Source organism: Brachionichthys hirsutus, unplaced genomic scaffold, assembly GCF_040956055.1.
Source record: "Brachionichthys hirsutus isolate HB-005 unplaced genomic scaffold, CSIRO-AGI_Bhir_v1 contig_747, whole genome shotgun sequence".
Classification (NCBI taxonomy): Eukaryota; Metazoa; Chordata; class Actinopteri; order Lophiiformes; family Brachionichthyidae; genus Brachionichthys; species Brachionichthys hirsutus.
Window position 1 is genome coordinate 297,842 of NW_027180339.1, and position 7,237 is coordinate 305,078.

Below are 7,237 nucleotides of genomic sequence, written 5' to 3' on the forward strand. Positions count from 1 at the left end.
TTCCCAGTCCGATTGATCCGTCTCAAATCCCGTGAATATTCCCAGTCCGATTGCTCCGTCTCCAATCCCATGAATATTCCCAGTCTGATTGCTCCGTCTCCAATCCCATGAATATTCCCAGTCTGATTGATCCATCTCAAATCCCGTGAATATTCCTAGTCCGATTGCTCCGTCTCCAATCCCATGAATATTCCCAGTCTGATTGATCCATCTCCAATCCCGTGAATATTCCCAGTCCGATTGCTCCTCCAATCCCGTGAATATTCCCAGTCTGATTGATCCGTCTCCAATCCCGTGAATATTCCCAGTCTGATTGCTCCGTCTCCAATCCCGTGAATATTCCCAGTCCGATTGCTCCTTCTCCAATCGCATGAATATTCCCAGTCCGATTGCTCCTTCTCCAATCCCGTGAATATTCCCAGTCCGATTGATCCATCTCCAATCCCGTGAATATTCCCAGTCCGATTGGTCCGTCTCCAATCCCGTGAATATTCCCAGTCCGATTGCTCCATCTCCAATCCCGTGAATATTCCCAGTCTGATTGCTCCGTCTCCAATCCCATGAATATTCCCAGTCCGATTGCTCCTTCTCCAATCCCGTGAATATTCCCAGTCCGATTGCTCCATCTCCAATCCCGTGAATATTCCCAGTCTGATTGCTCCGTCTCCAATCCCATGAATATTCCCAGTCCCATTGCTCCATCTCCAATCCAATGAATATTCCCAGTCCCATTGCTCCATCTCCATTCCAATGAATATTCCCAGTCTCATTGATCCGTCAACACCCTGTCCTGTCAATAAACTCACTCCAGGGAGTTTTGTCCTTGGGGGTCTTCCTTATGGTTTCCCAACTTCCTGGTGTTGTGGGTGTGACAGTTCTGCTTGCAACCTGCTAGCCGCTGGAGACGTGACTATTTGCACCTGGGTAAAAGCTTAAAGGGAACCTCAACTGTAACTACAAATCGGTCTAAAAGTACATTTACAAAAATATATAAAAATTTCTCCTAAGTTATCAAATCCGTTTTGTTTACAACATAAATTCATACGTGGTCGCCGCCATGTTTTCGCGTGCACATTGATGACGTCAATGGGTTAGGGGTATGGTAACGACATTGCTCAGACCCCCCTATGTTCAGACAAGATCCAGCATTGAAGTAGTTTATGAAAATGTGAAAGGTTTATAGGAATCCTTTCCACTTTGTAATTACCTCCTAACAGTGGTCGCAACACAGTCGTAGTAACCTGAGCGGTTCTGTCGCCGACGTCACGGAATGGCGACGTAGTTTTGAAGCCGCTGACGTTGAAAATGTTATATTATCTCATAAAGAAGATGCATTATGTCATGGTAAATTTACATAAAGTTTGTGTCGTATCTTGAGCCCTTTCAACTTGATGAGAGAGGCATACTGAATGCATGAAAGAACAAACCATGGTTCATCCGGATCAAAGGGGGAATCCATTAATCTGCTCATTGGTGATCCACTCGAAATTCATTCCACCTGAAAAAAGCTGTCGTTTTATTTTGAAGGAAAAAGCCTGAAACAGGAAGTCTTGTCTCTGGACGTTCATATTTCTTGATCCTCGATGATCTCTGTATTTTTCCTTTGCTCCCTTTCCTGGAGTTAATCTGTTTTGAATCTGTTGCTGTTCCCATAGCAACAGATTAAACAAGTAAACTCATCCATAAAATAATGTGATGCATAAAATGGTTAAACAAATGACCTGTAAATCTTTTTTTAATTCTGAGCCATCCTGAGGGGGAGGAGCCTCTCAGTTGCCAGAGGGTTACCATGGAGACATACTTTGGTCAATGTTTGTTCCTGTAACTTTGTATAATTTCTTTCCTGTGTTGTGTTGTGTAGCACTTCCTCTTCTGTCGTATGTCCTTAGACCTTCAGCTCTGTAGCAGCAAGCCAGTCCAGTGTGTCATTGTCCAAGTCAATTAAGCCCTGATCACCATTTGGCCGGCGGTATATGGGGCAGCTGGTCAGCACGTGGTCCACAGTCTGTGATGGATCCCCACATTCACAGTGGGCACTGTCTGCAAGACCCCACTTCTGCATTGTTGCACCAAAGCGTCCAACTCCTGTCCGCAGCCGGTTGAGGGTATTCCCATCCTTGCGGAGTAGGTCCTGGCCAGGAACATCTGTTGGATGCTCAATGCAGCGGTGGAGCCATGATGGTACTGCCGCCTTCCACTGGTCCCTCCATCTGGCCTTCACCCAGGATTCCTTAGACATGTCAGCTGGTGTTGTGCGAAGCAGTTCCTGGGCCTGTGCGGCAAAAGGGCGACTGGACTTGAGGCGGGTATGATGTGGCGTCTCCATGACAACCTTGTGGAGGAGGTGGGATTCGCTCAGATGTGCCTTCCAAGCGAGAGCTAGTATGGCTGCGTCTCGCCTGATCTCTGCTGGGGTGATTCCAGCAAGGACCGGTTGGTTGGTTGGAGTGGCACGTAGGCATCCGGAGACAGTCCGTAGTGTGCTATTAAGGGCAGCGTCCAGCTTTTGGAAATGGGTGCTACGGCTCGAGACTGGGGCAGAGTATTCAGTAGCAGGAAGGACCAGGGCCTCGGTGGAGGCTCCCCACGTGGTTCCGGCTAAACGCAGCATCAGTGCTGCACGGGCAGTGGTCTTTCCTTTCACACTGTCCAGATGTTGTTTAAACCAGTGGTCCCCAACCACCGGGCCGCGGCCCGGTACCGGTCCGTGAGGCATTTGTTACCGGGCCGCACAGAAAGAATAAATAATGTATGCAATTTAAGTTGTATCGATTATTAGCGTCTAAAGGGTGTTTTATTTTGAAAAACAACTGGATTTTCGCCAACGTAAAATTCACCTGTGAATTGTCATGCTTTACGTGATACGTTACTAAAAACAGACGTAAACTAGCGAAAATAAAATTACAAAACAAACGTTTTTGCAGAGCTTCTTTGCTAATGGAAAGTCCAACCCAGAAGTAAAAGACCTGAAGCCTGGATTAAAACACAAGAATGTGGTATTTATTAAACAAAAAATGTGAACATGAAGGACAGAAGTAATTATTGGGACCATAATTTATGGTGAGTAGATATTGGTGTAATACTTGTTTATAATAGTTATTGCAAGTGCATAATATAACGTTTATTGTTAAGAATATATTCATTTTTCTTTTTATTTAATTACACCCCCGGTCCGCGAAATAATTGACCGGCAAGAAACCGGTCCGTGTCAGGAAAGAGGTTGGGGACCGCTGGTTTAAAGGACAATGTTCTGTCGAGCTTCACGCCAAGGTGTGTCGGGGAGGACTGGGACTGTAGCTGTGCATCGTCAACGATGATGTTGGCTTCACGTGTTGCTTCCCTGTTGTAGAGGTGGAACATTGTTGCAACAGTCTTCTCGACTCTGAGCTTGAGTCGCCAGTCCTTCAGATAAGAGGATAGGATGGCCATATCCTCTGTAAGGCCTTCCTCTACTGCTTCCCAAGAGGGTTTGATAAGCAGGATTGCCATGTCGTCTGCATAGCCAGACGACATACTTATATACAAGGACGGCATACTTCGTTGATGTTGTTAGGGGTAGGTCGTGGATGTAGATAACAATAATGCTTGATTTTATATAGCACTTTTCTCGGTACCCAAAGACGCTTCACATTGTGTATTATTCATTCACACCATACTTGGTGGTGGAGCTACTAGCCACAGCTGCCCTGGGGCAGGCTGACAGGAGCGAGGCTGCCAATTTGCGCCATCGGCCCTCCTGACCACCACCAACATTCACTCGCTCACTACATTCACACAGGCAATGTGGGTGAAGTGTCTTGCCCAAGGACACAACGACAGTGGACATGTGAAGGTCGGGAATCGAATCGAACAGCCAACCTCTCGATCATAGGACGACCCGCTCAACCACCTGCGCCACCATCGCCCTAGATGTTAAATAACATCGGTGCCAGCACAGAGCCCTGTGGGACACCGTTCCTGAGCTTTCTCACCCTACTGCTTTGGCCGTTGCTGGTCTGGAGCTTAAAGCTGCAGTTGCTCAGCATCTCCACAATGAAGCTCACCAGGTGCTTGTCCGGGATGGTCTTCAGAAGCTTCATATGTAGCCAGCGCAGCCAGACAGTGTCAGGCAGCTGTGAGGTCCAAGACGACGGCACCAGCCTTTTGTTCTTTGGGGAGCTGGGGGTCGATCACTGGGGTGAGGCAAGCCAGGATGAGGCGTTCCAGCAGTTTGAAGGGTACACACAGAAGGGAGATTGGCCCGTATCCCTTTGAGTCATCGCTTAGCTTGTTGGGATTCGGCAGAGTCCGGCGCTGTGTTTCCTTACCAGCTTTGTAATTACTGAAAACCTTCAGTAAACTTGATTCGTTTTATATTCCTGACTCATCATTGAATAAACACCTCCAACACGAGATATAATAAAAGAACCGAGGAAAAGCAGAAACCCAACAGCTTAAAGAGCATGCAACCTTGCAACTACTCTTTCGCGACATGCGGAGGCAGGGCCGGCTCTAGGCATAGGCGAGCTAGGCGATTGCCTAGGGCGCCACCTGCTGGAGGGGGCGCCACTCCAAGCCTCGAAAATATATATATATATATAAATAAATTAAAAAAAAGGAAAATAATAAACTAATAAACGTATGTTAGAAAGCCCATATTATTAGTTTGGCGTTGCACGGCTCATAGACGCGTTTTCAGCCGATAATTGTTCGTTCTGACGTGAGTTGTCACATGTCCCATGTTCGTGAACACACCATGGTTCTCCGACGCCTTGAATGCGTCATCTCCGTGTGCAGCAAGCTGGAACAGTTTCCCTCTCCAGACGACGGTAGAACGCCATTATACCGTGTGTAGCTCTTTGCATGACGACACAGACACAGGTTGGTTCTCTGAAACGGGCGTTTATTGCTCTTCTCTTTTTCTCTCCTTCTGTCATACACCGTACGCCGTGAAAACTACATTAAATGTACACAACGAAGAAATATTAATACATTGCACGACAGTGACGTGCGGTGGGGTTCGTGTCTGGTGAGGCACAGTCAGATTTACAAATAAATGAACCTACAGCTTGTTCATCATTTGATTGGAAACATTTAACGTGTTGATCAGTTAAAGTTTAACTGATGTTTAACTGTTAAACATATGTTCTGAGACGGGTGTGGGTGAGGGGGCGTGTCGCCGTCCAGCTGGGGCTGCAGAGAGAGAGAGAGAGAGAGAGAGAGAGAGAGAGAGATGGAGGAAAAGCTGGGCTTCATTTGACAGCTTATGTTCTCCAGAACGTTACAGAACACTCGTTCACATCCAATGGACTCTGTCAGGCCCAGTCCGCCGCGGTTCTGCTCGAATCGGTCCCGCAATTTGACCATGAATACGCGCGGTCGCTGCTCGTGTTTGGAGGCTTCTCGGTAAATTCTTCATGTCGCAATATCCCATCCGAGTCCAGACATCTTCAGAAGTTGAGAAAAGAAGGCAAGAAAAGCAGAAAAGACGGGTTCTTGCTTGACGTCCAGACATCCAGACAGCCAGCGCTTCCGTGTTTACAAGCCTGTCTTGAACGAGCGGATCAGCTGATGAGTTCGCTGAATCACTCACGGGTCTCCTATGGGCTGAAGGCAGTATTACATGTGGCCTCATTCTGCAGTATTTTAATGCCGCTGAGCACAAGAATACGTGACGCACTAATTGTATTATTTAAAATAAAAAAATCATAAAATATACAATATAATATCACTGATGTTATATTATATATTATATGATTTTTATATTATTTTTAATAATACAAATACATGATTTTTATATGATTTTATATGATGACAGGTGAGGCTGTGCCTCACCTGCCTCCACTGACTGCACGTCACTGTTGCACGATACGTAACAAACAATATTGAGTGCCACACGCTAGCTGGCGCTAGCTAACAATACTACAAATACCTCGTTGGCCGCTTGTCCTGAAAAGAGTAAAAATACAATTCTCTGGGTGTTCTGCGTCGATGCTTAGACCCCAGACGGTGAAACCAAAAATACAAACAAAAGGATGTCTTCAATAAAGCACCATCTTCATACGAACGTCAAAACAACCACAGCGCCAGCAGTCTTAGTGTTGCGCTTCACCTAACTCCGTCGTAGCAACACATGTGACGGCAAACATTAGTTCCGGTCGTACACAAGAAACAGACGTGCGGGAAAATAACCACAACCAACATCTTAATGAACATTTTAGGTCAACAAATTAATTAGTGCATTTCAATAGCAGTAACACCATGGCTTATCTGTCTTTACAGATATTCTCTACTTCTTTCTGTTCAGTGATGTGCGTACATGCCAGAAGAACACAGCATAATAAATCGAGCTTTATTTGTGCCACGCAGTGCACACACAGTAAATCTGGTGGTAGCTGATGGGCAAAAAGCTCTGCAGATGCCAGTGGTTACTTTGGCTTCCTGCAGAAGCTTTTCACACTATTTTCTGCCTCCACTCAGAGATGGTCCATCTTAAGAACACATGTCTACACAACACTGAAATCCTGGTCAGATACTAGGTGGGAAAGTCGGATCAACAGTGTACAGGCTGTGAGATACCAGGCTGCAAAAGTCAGAGATGCACTTTTGGAAGTGAGAGACCACACCACAGATCCGGTGATAAAAATTGAGGCACAGTCTTTAGCTGAAGAGGTTGCATCATACCGTTTCTCTGTCTGTACTGTGATATGGGATGACATCCTGACAGAAATTCAGCATGTCAACAAGTTATTGCAGTCTGAGACAATGCAGACGGATGTTGCAGTTGATCTCCTGAAGAAAACTGAAGCCTCTCTTACCAGCTACAGAGACACTGGATGGGTAAATCATTCCCAGATTTGCCAAAACCCAAAATGACCAACTTGGAACTTCTCAGTTTCATACAGGAGAAGAAACTGAAGGAGATTTATCCCAACATGTGGGTGGCCGTGAGAATTGCTCTCACTACTCCAGTGACAGTTGCTGCTGCAGAGAGGAGCTTCTCCAAACTAAAGCTTATAAAAACTTACCTGAGATCCACGATGTCACAAGAGCGTCTCAATGGACTTGCTTTAATAAGCATAAATCATGAGCTTTCAAGACAGGTATCATTTGATGATACCACCGATGCCTTTGCTGCAAGGAAGTCCAGACGTGTAAAATTTAAAATGTAAGCTATCATGGCAAAATTATTTGCTATGTATCTGTTTTGCATTGTTTGTGTGGAAGCTGTCAGGACTTTTAATTTCCTCTTAATCTG